At 48.1% G+C, this 9,259-nt stretch overlaps 1 protein-coding gene across 1 annotated transcript in view; it reads right to left on the reverse strand.

The window, feature by feature from the left end:
* Nucleotides 1-9,259, reverse strand: part of SOBP (sine oculis binding protein homolog (Drosophila)) — a gene marked incomplete at its 5' end in the record, with an annotated part of 16,241 nt that continues 6,982 nt past the window's right edge. The window contains one exon of the mRNA XM_010140256.1: nt 1-194. The remainder of the gene's footprint in view (nt 195-9,259) is intronic.

The raw sequence follows: 9,259 nt of genomic DNA on the forward strand, positions 1-9,259 counted from the left end.
TGTGCTGTCTTCTGGGTCAAAGGCACCCGTGGGACCGAGGCTTCCTCGGAGGGGCTTCGTGACAGGAAGCTGCTTTCTTTGCTGGACTTTTAGCCAGAGGGGGTGGTGAGCGGACCGGCTGGTGTCATTTGGTGGAGTGACATGGTTTGCTCTGCTCCCTTTCTCCATGCAAGGTACCCTGTCGGCGAGCGTTCCTGCAAAGCAGACAAGCAGAAGTGGTCAGGGTGCGCGGCAGGAGGCTCATCGCGGGCAGGCTGGGCACTGCCTCAGCTCACATCGCACGCAGCCTCACGCCGAGCGAGCGGCTGGGCTGAGACACAAGCCCACCGCTCCGTCCTCGGCCGCCCCTCCTGTCACAGGGCTGGTGGTACACCAGCCCCCGAGGCTGCTGGAGAGGAAGACGGAGGAATTCCTGCGATAAAAAGCTGGAAACCGATATAATAATAGTTCATTCTCTGGGTTTCATAGAGTGCCTTTCATCCGACAAGAGCACGGATGAATAACGATACTTTGCAATTATACAGTACCCTTCACCCCTTGATCTCGGCGTGCTTTACAGAGCTGGGATGTTCCGCTCTCTGCACGACACAGGCGGGAAAGTGAAGTCAGAGAAGGAGAAGCATTTGGACCAGGATTCCCCAGGACCTGGGATGAGGATAGGACGGGGAATACCGCATGTGCCAGAGACGTGTCACTGCACCGGCTGGTGTGCAGCTCCACAGGAACGACTGGTCTCATGGAGAAACTGCGACAGCTCCCGGAGACAGCTCCACTCTCACATAAATACGTATCTTCCAGCCTCTGTAGGTAATAACCCTGGCAGGCAGGCAAACTGGAGATGCCCCCCCTTGGCTTTCCCCAAATCTCTTGTCATACACGTGAAAGCTGTACGCTCGACACAGCAGAACTGAGCTGCAGTGAAGGAGGTCAGGCTAGAGTTGCCCCCAGCCTCCTCAGAATTCCCTTGGGATGGTCTGCAGCCAGTCTTGTACCACCGCCATAGCAGCTACAGTGCCGGGGGTCACAAGCAGCAAAGCACGGTGGCTGACGCTGCCTAGCATGACAAAGAGAATTCAAATACAGGCATTTTACGACCCATCACAGAACTAGGCGTGACTCCCACTGAGGTCAACTGCTACCAAGATCTGATATTTTCAGTGTTGACCGCAGACAGGTCCATGGACCGTGTGTGAGATGAGAACAAACCCCTCCAGATCATGGAATTAGGCAAAGAATTCATCTTTCCAGTTGTTTCCTTTTTCTATCCTGGTCCTCATTGCCAGGTCCATTTTTCTCCTGTTACCTGACCAGATGTTCTGACTACTATTGTTTTCTTTCTTTTCTCATGTTTTAGGCAACAAAAGGGATGCATCTCACAGGACTTACACAGACAACCCCCTTCTGAAGCCCACCAGTGTTCTGACTGGGTGAACAATACTGGAGCAAACAGATTTATTGACTCAAGACCTTCAGAAAGCTGAATGGAACCTCCCCCAAAATAAGGTGAGCTTTGCCTTCTTTGGTGAAGGCCAAGATCACAAAAACCTTTGGAAGCAGGTTTTTAAAAACCCAAACCACCTTCTCATCAATCCAATGCAACTAACACCACCCCAGTGGTTATAAGCTCCTGATGCTTCAGTTTTTTAAGGGGCTACTAGGTGGTGGACCATGGCCTCATGTGCTTCTGCTTCCTTTGTCAGTTGATCACATAGACTGACTATCAAGGACTGTCCTCTCTCTCTACGCAGCGTGCTTTGCACTCTTCTCTGCTTGGATGGAATCTGCTGTCCCCCAAAGATCCGGACTGAAACTCTGAAGTACTTATTGGCCATAATTTTTGGCGCTGGGTTACATTTTCCTTCTCAGTCAGCTCTACGATATCCCCTTCGCTGGCTTCTCTGCGATCACTCGTGTCACTGTGCTCGTACCCCCTGGCCAAACCTCCACCCTTCTCAAAGGCACATTTAATATGTTGACCAGCATGAACTCCCAGAGCACAGAGACGACTATATCTAGGTAAGGAGTAACATTTGGGCTTCCAGGCAACGTGCCCAGCAGGATGAGCAGCTCTGTGTGTACAGAGAGCTGTGGGCAAGAACTAGACTGAGAACTGGGATGTATCCATCTACTTAGTACTCCCCATAAAGTACACAACTGCTTTCTGTCACTTTTTGGCTTGAAACACTGCTCTGAGATTAACTAAAAAGGGAAGCAGAGAAAATAAAACCTGTAGTGTCTGTACGAAACCTCACTCTGCGCTTTAGGTGTTTTGCCTGCTCCTCTCTTTCCATACATCAACAGAAACGAATTTCCGTCCCTCACTATCCAGTCTCAAATGGCATGGCAGAGCACAGACCGGTCAGTGATTTGGGAGGGAGGGCACAGAGAAGTCCACCAGCCCTTGGTGCTTTTGCCTGGAGCAGTCAGTTACCTTCGTAAATCCTGTCTACAGCAAATAGACTCCTTGTAACAGAGTGTGAAGACTGGAGAGAAGGTTCTTCCCTGTTGACTGGCTCGTATGGCAGGAATTGCGTTTGATGAATGTGTGTTTGCAGCGATCAAGTGACAGAATAAAAATCCGTATCAGGCACAGCATGCAATGGTTTATAGAGAAATCAGAACACACTAGTCATCACCACTTCACCGTTAGATGTCATAAACTTCATGCCAACGGTAGCGTGAATGACCAGCACAATAAAGTCAGCTATTTATATCTCCCCCCAAAAAAACTTTTTAGGAGAGCAACATATGCTTTTCACCCCAGATGAACTTGCCCTCGACACACATCAAATATTGTTGATCAGACAGAAAAACCGTGTCAGCCTCAAGAGAAGTATTTTTGCAAGCATAAAGCCATGGAGTTCAGCTTACGTGAGTTGCTTTCCACAGCTAAGCAGGGCTGGGCTGATCCTGGGTTGGAAAATCACCTAGAAGTCAGAGGCGGGCTGTAGTTACAACCCCAGGAGGCAGAACGGAACAGGTGATGGAAAGAGAACAACTAGAAAGGCTCATTTCTGCCCTACTGTCAATGCAGGGGGAAAAAGGAGAATAACTCAACTGGGTGATGACGTGGCTGAAGCGGTAACTTGGAGGTTCATCTCCGCAGGCTCAGACAGCACTGCAGTGCTCCCCTCAACAGTGAGACCCACGCTGATGCCCCCTGAGGCTGTTTGTCGGCACCTGAGCAAAGGGCAGCTACGAAACAGGCTGCACCAACACAGAGCGTCCTCTTCGGTTTATGTCCTGACATGTGAGGATTTCAGTCCTTGCTCAGAACAACACAGAGTTCAAGCTTGGCAGGACAGTTTGGCAGCTGGGGCAAAGCCTCCCCAGCAAGCTTTCCTCCTTTTCTGCAGCTAGTCAGCTCTTCCCGGGTGCTGCCGCAGACCTCCAGCCCTTCATCCTGCGCCGTCCCTGCGCCAGGTGGGTGGGAAGCTAGAGCCCGTTGTTAGGAGTGCTCCTCGCTCCACTCCCTCTCTGTGCCTCCAAGCTAGGAGCTGGGTGGCTGAGCTGCGGGGGCATTTCCTTCTCCTGTTCCCCCATACCCAAGCATCAATCCCTGCGTGTCCGCTCCCAGGGCTGCCCCACGAGCCGAGCGATGGGACACACACAATTTTTTCCATGGTTCCTCCCCCCTCATTCTGTGCTCCATTGAACATTTCTGTTTCCAGATTCACATCTTATTGTTCAGAAAAAATTACAGCCTGGGTGGGGACGGCTGAGGCAGCAGCCCCCGCTGATGTGGGCTGGCATGGCAGAGTTTCCATCATTTAGCACAGCACTTAATTCAGCCGGACAATGAATGCTGATGTGCTAAAAGAGGCCTCGTTCATCTGGGACATGCATGGCCCTGAAGTAAAGGCACTGCAATTATTTTCTCAGGGAAATGGCTCTGAAGATAAACCACAAGAGTGCAACTAATGTCAGCATGGGAGCAAGCTCAGCCCTGGAAACACTCTGGAATCATCTGTTACTTGTAATAGTTCTGTAGGGTTTTTCTGTTGGGTTTTTTTGCTTGGGATTGGTTTTCTTTTTTTAGTAATTCTTAAAGCAGTTCAAGCTTCTTCATTAAAACCTTGCCCTTTGAGTAGTTGATGACTTTTATCCTTCCATGAGCTAACCGAAGGGATGTCACGTTGCAAAAGTCTCCCCTGACCTTTAGCATGAATGAGATAACAAGCAGGGTCCTTGAGTACCAACCCTTGATTTTGAAGGTGGTGTTTTCCTTCTGCTCTGGTCTTGTAAGCTGTGGATCCTTCTCAGCTCTGGGACAGATACGCAGCTCAGGCTCTCTCACCTAGCTCTGATCTGAGCAGACACTGTGACTTGAAGGAATGATGGAGGAAGAGGCTTGGGATTTGCCCCCTTTCATGCATAGGCAGAAGAAGCGGTAGGGACAGCTTATTCATCCCCAACTCTGAGTTGTTGCAGAGATGCACCAGAAGCTGTGCTTGCAATCGTATCTCGTCGCCTTGAGATCAGGGAAGGACCTTGAGGGAGAAACATGAACTGGAAAGCAGGTGGTCTGTTGCGTGATGACTCCTGCTTCCCTGCACCTATTCCTAGAAAATGTTACCAGTTTACATGTGTGTTCAGCCCCTTGCTGGTACATTTAGTACCGTCTCTCACCAAATTCATTCAATGTTTGTTAAATTGAACCCTGAAACTAGATAGTGAAGTTAGGAGTAGGGATGTATGACATCATGGTCTTGTTATGTAGTAAGAAAATGGTGGAAATACTGTTCCAGGCTCTCCTTCATGCTCCTGCATGGCCCAAGGGAAAACCACCTCCTAAAAAAAGGGAGCAAATAATTCACCACTGTGGAAGAGACCCTGAGAATCACCAGAAAGACGTGGGGTCCATGCTCCTGAATTTTCCAGGCAGACAGTTCACTGCAGAGAAATGAGAGAGAAATGAAGCCTTCTCCACCTCTTTCAAAAACGGTGACGATCATTCAAAACCCAGTGTCTAACAGCAGAATCTGCTCTTGACTGCTTTGTTCCAGCCCCAGGCTCCACAGTAGGGACACAGCATAAGGCAAAGGGAAAAGGAGACTCTTCCCTCCATGAGACAGTTCCATAAAGACAGTGCTCCCCCCGAAGAGGAGCACAGGCTCGGCCTGGGTAAGCATGCAGCTCTTCATAGCACCCATGCCACAGCATTTTAAATTCCCATTTCCTCATCTTCCTGTTATTGTCAAGCTTTTTGTGAAAGCAGCTGCCCACCCAATCACTCTGCTTTCCCCTTTCCTCTCCCTGTGGTACAGGTAGGGGAGAGGCAGGGGCTTATGAATTTAACTCGGGGGGTACCAGTGTCCTCATTCTCCTTCCCATGCCCAGGGGTGCTCCAGAGCAGGCACTGTGTTTGGTGCTCTGAAACACAGCCGGGAAGAGCCTCTCTGTCCACCAGCTTTGGAGGAAGGAAGAGGAGACCAGTCTTGGTAGACCGAGATGAATGCTTGGGCTCAGTTCCCCAGATTTCAGCATTGGCGCTGCTGTCAGGTTTCCCTGCTGTTGTCATCCTTCCCTGCTGTTGTCATCCTTCCTTCCTCACCTAAACCACTTCCTACTTCTCCAAGTAGCAATCTCCCAGAACCTCTCTAAATATTCTCTTCATATAATTTTTCACTATTTCAAAGAAATTTCTCATGGTTTAACATTTTACACAACTGCTCAGTGAGTTCATGAAACTCCTCTTCACTTCCAGTGTGAACTAAAGCCCAGACCAATGCCAACCAGACCCTCCTGCCCAGCCCCATGGCACCATCCTTCTTCACGCTTTCACTGACAGCAGTGTCTGGTTTGCATTTTGGAGCATTTTGAGGTATGTATGCAAAACATGCAAAGAGGAAAATGCCATCATGGTTCTGCACTTCTAATTTCAGCTGTAGCACCCGCTGCCTCCGGCCATGTCCCCTGGGAGAGACCTCAGAGCCTGCCTGGGCCGGATCCTGCCTTACACCGGGATAACCGGGTGTATCTCCACAACAAGGCAGGCCATTGCCCTCTGGTTAGTATTTCCAGGCAGACCTGTAAATAGTTTGCTTTGCCCCACTGATGCTCCATGTGCAGATGTGGTGAAAGATATGATTTTCCTGCTTAAAAAAACAGCCAAATTTTCAACTAATTCTTCCACTCTGTGCTGGGATAAAGCTGACACTTTGCAAGGATCTTTTTGCAAAAAAATAACAAACAAAGAAACAACTAAAACAGAAGGAAAACCAAATCCAGACAGTTTCTACGCTCCTTTCCTGACAATAGGCAACCACTGTGATGCGATAACCCTTCTTTAAGCCTCCAATTTCTTCTGAATCAGAATAGCAACTTCAACTTGAATTTCAGCAGCCTCCCACGGTCCCAAACCACTAGGCTTTTGGCTATTCTGAGGTGCTTCTCAATTTTCTTATCCAAGCTGATCTCTCCCGTAAAACCGGCTAAATAGCCAGAAAAAGGTAGATTAACTGTGGGGAGCAGGGTGGAGGAGGATGAATGGTGAGGATGGGCGTCTTGATGAGCAACAGCCTGTACCCTCCCTGTGAGAGTCCCCTTCCTCACCTGGGTTATACCTCAGCCTGGCTTTTTAATCTGAAGTGCTACTGTGGGCCACAAAATAATAACAATAACAGCCACAGTATTTTTTTTTCAGAAGCAGCACTGAATCTTTTTTGTTAAAAGTTTCAGCATGTCCTATCATGAAGCAATCAACGCTTTCCCATGAACATCTCTCTGTCTGTAACTGTCCAGGGTTGCAAGCCTGGCACTGAGTTTCTCCCTGGCTTTCACAGCCCCCATCCTGGTTTGTTTCAGCATCAGCAAGAGCAGATGCAGACTCACCCAAAGGCAAGGGTGGATGTTCAGGTGGCCAAAATGTCAGGTAGGTTATACTGGGGGGGAAGGAAAAGGGAAAACCCACCCAGAACACATAAGGATCAAGCTGGTGAGACCTGACCTAGACCTCAGTGCAGTGCCAGGCACCTTCGGGCATCCCCCTCACCCCCAGCACTGCTGGGAACTGAGTGACCTGCACTGGACCCAACCGTTGTTTCAGATTTTCTCTATTTCCCACCTCCCCTCCCACCTCAAGAAAACAGGAACAGTTCTTTTACCGCCAAGAACCCGTTCAGCAATACTTGGTAAACTGCTTAAATAAACCTGAACTGGGTTTTTAACTGATCTTTGAAACTTAGGGTCAGAATTCAGATCTTCAGTGACTTCATCACGTGTCTTGTCTTTTCTACTTGCGTTTGAGCATCTTCCAGTTGGAGAATTCATGTGGGAAAGGGTTCTTTTTCCCCCTCCTTCTGGATAAGCAGCTCTAGAAGCGGCAGCACAAGTGGTTCAAGAAAGCTTGTAAGTATTTGGAGCATAAGCAGGCAACACCAAAGAAATAGCTGAAAATTGCTCTAACTATAGGTTTCAGTATCAACTGGCCAATGACAGGATGCAGATCTTTCCAGGGAGGCTGGAACTCGATAGTTATTTCACTGCACTACCCAATCCCTAAACCCCCTATTTTTTAGTAATTTTTTTTTTAATTGTGTGCTTCCATACAAGATGATTACATTACACAGCCTGGAAGTCCGAAGCAGGGACTGGAGGATGGAGTGCAGCAGAGAGTGGGGGCATCCTCTCAACAAACGCAGTTCAGCCTTTTTCCCTAGATCATCTGTTATTGCAGGTTGGCTCGAATTTAAGACAGTTACGTTTCTGAAACACTTGGAAAAAGAAGCCAGCTGCAGGCAGGATATCATTACAAATTGAGACACATGTTGTACAGGAATACCATTCTTTTCAAATACCAAAATCGTGTCTGGGGAAGTGAAGCCATGCAGATGAGTCAGCAGCAGGACCGTGGTCTGTAACGTGCCGAGGGCCTTCGACTTGCATTACGGGTACCGAGCGCCGAGTGTGCACAGTACCGCACCGGATCAAGCCCAGGTATTTAACGAGCTCTGATTTTCACTGCAGAAGTAAAAGTTGAATAGTTGAGGGTTCTGCAAAATGTCAGAGGTTGCTTTGATCCATGGCTCTCAGGAGATGATCACAGGCGTCCAAACACAACCTCTGGATCCGGGAGGGAAATGCGAGTCATTATTGAAATGGTGTAAATACGGTACTGACAAGTAGACCTCAGCCATGAGCCCTCAACTGATGGAGGTGCCCAAGAACTCTTTTGTTCTATAAAATAGACATGGAGAGACTCAGCAGGTAATCTGGAAACAACAAGTGCTACAGAAAATCTTGCTTGTCACAGTCTGATTTTCTCCCAACAGCTTTGCTCCTGCTTGGCTTGAATCTCCCATTGCTTTTTTTTTTAACAAGAATTTAATTTTATCTTAAAATCTATTGCTCGCTGCTTGATTATGTCCAACTTTTTCATAACCACAATCCTCAAAAGCATTGTGACCCACCTTCAGGTATGGCTTGTAATACTGAGAAATAGTTCATAAGCTCCTCACAGTCGTCCCGAGCGCACCGCTCCGCACTGAAGTTGCCCGTGGTTGTTTCAGGGTCAAGCTTCACAAAGGCCATTTAGCTCCTTATCGGATTTCGACGGGAATCACACACCGTCCAGGATCTCCGCCTCTGAATGTAAAGGCAATCATCTCAGATGTTTTTACAAGGGTGCCTGTCTGTTTTACTATGGTCTTTGTTGTTAAGGACTCCGTATTTAATCACAAGTTGTGCTTTTTTTTTCCCCATAAACTTTCCCTGCACAGCACAAGAACAGACTGATGGAGAGCTATGCCCGTTTTCCATTTAAAACTTCCTAATGCAGCCAGATCTACTCTGCACCAACTTAAATGAGAGCAGCATTAGGCGTTATATGTATGAAAATGCCTGGTCAGGCTTTAAAGCCTGACAAACAATTATGAGTAACTCGGTGTTTCAATACGAGTGTGGGTTGAACCAGCTTAGGGAATGGCACGGATTAAGATGCTTATTTTGGTTCAAATAATTTTAATTTCACCAGACAATTCAAACTAATACGGGAAAGCAGGCATCAAAATTATCTCTGAAGTGGGTGGCCCCAGATCCTGGGAGCTGTCAGGTAGCTACAGCCTCCAGGAGGACCCACAGACCTCTGTGGGTCTTTCAATCACGCAAGGAGTATTTTTTGCTGGCGGAGTTCTGGCCACGCGTTTTGTTAGCCAGCAACCCTAGATGCTGACTACCTTTGCGAATCAGACCAGGTTAGTTATTTTCTAAACTGGGTTCCAGAAGCAGATTTCATATTTTTTTCCCTTTTTTTTTCCCT

This window comes from Buceros rhinoceros, unplaced genomic scaffold, assembly GCF_000710305.1.
Source record: "Buceros rhinoceros silvestris isolate BGI_N320 unplaced genomic scaffold, ASM71030v1 scaffold17767, whole genome shotgun sequence".
NCBI classification, from domain to species: domain Eukaryota; kingdom Metazoa; phylum Chordata; class Aves; order Bucerotiformes; family Bucerotidae; genus Buceros; species Buceros rhinoceros.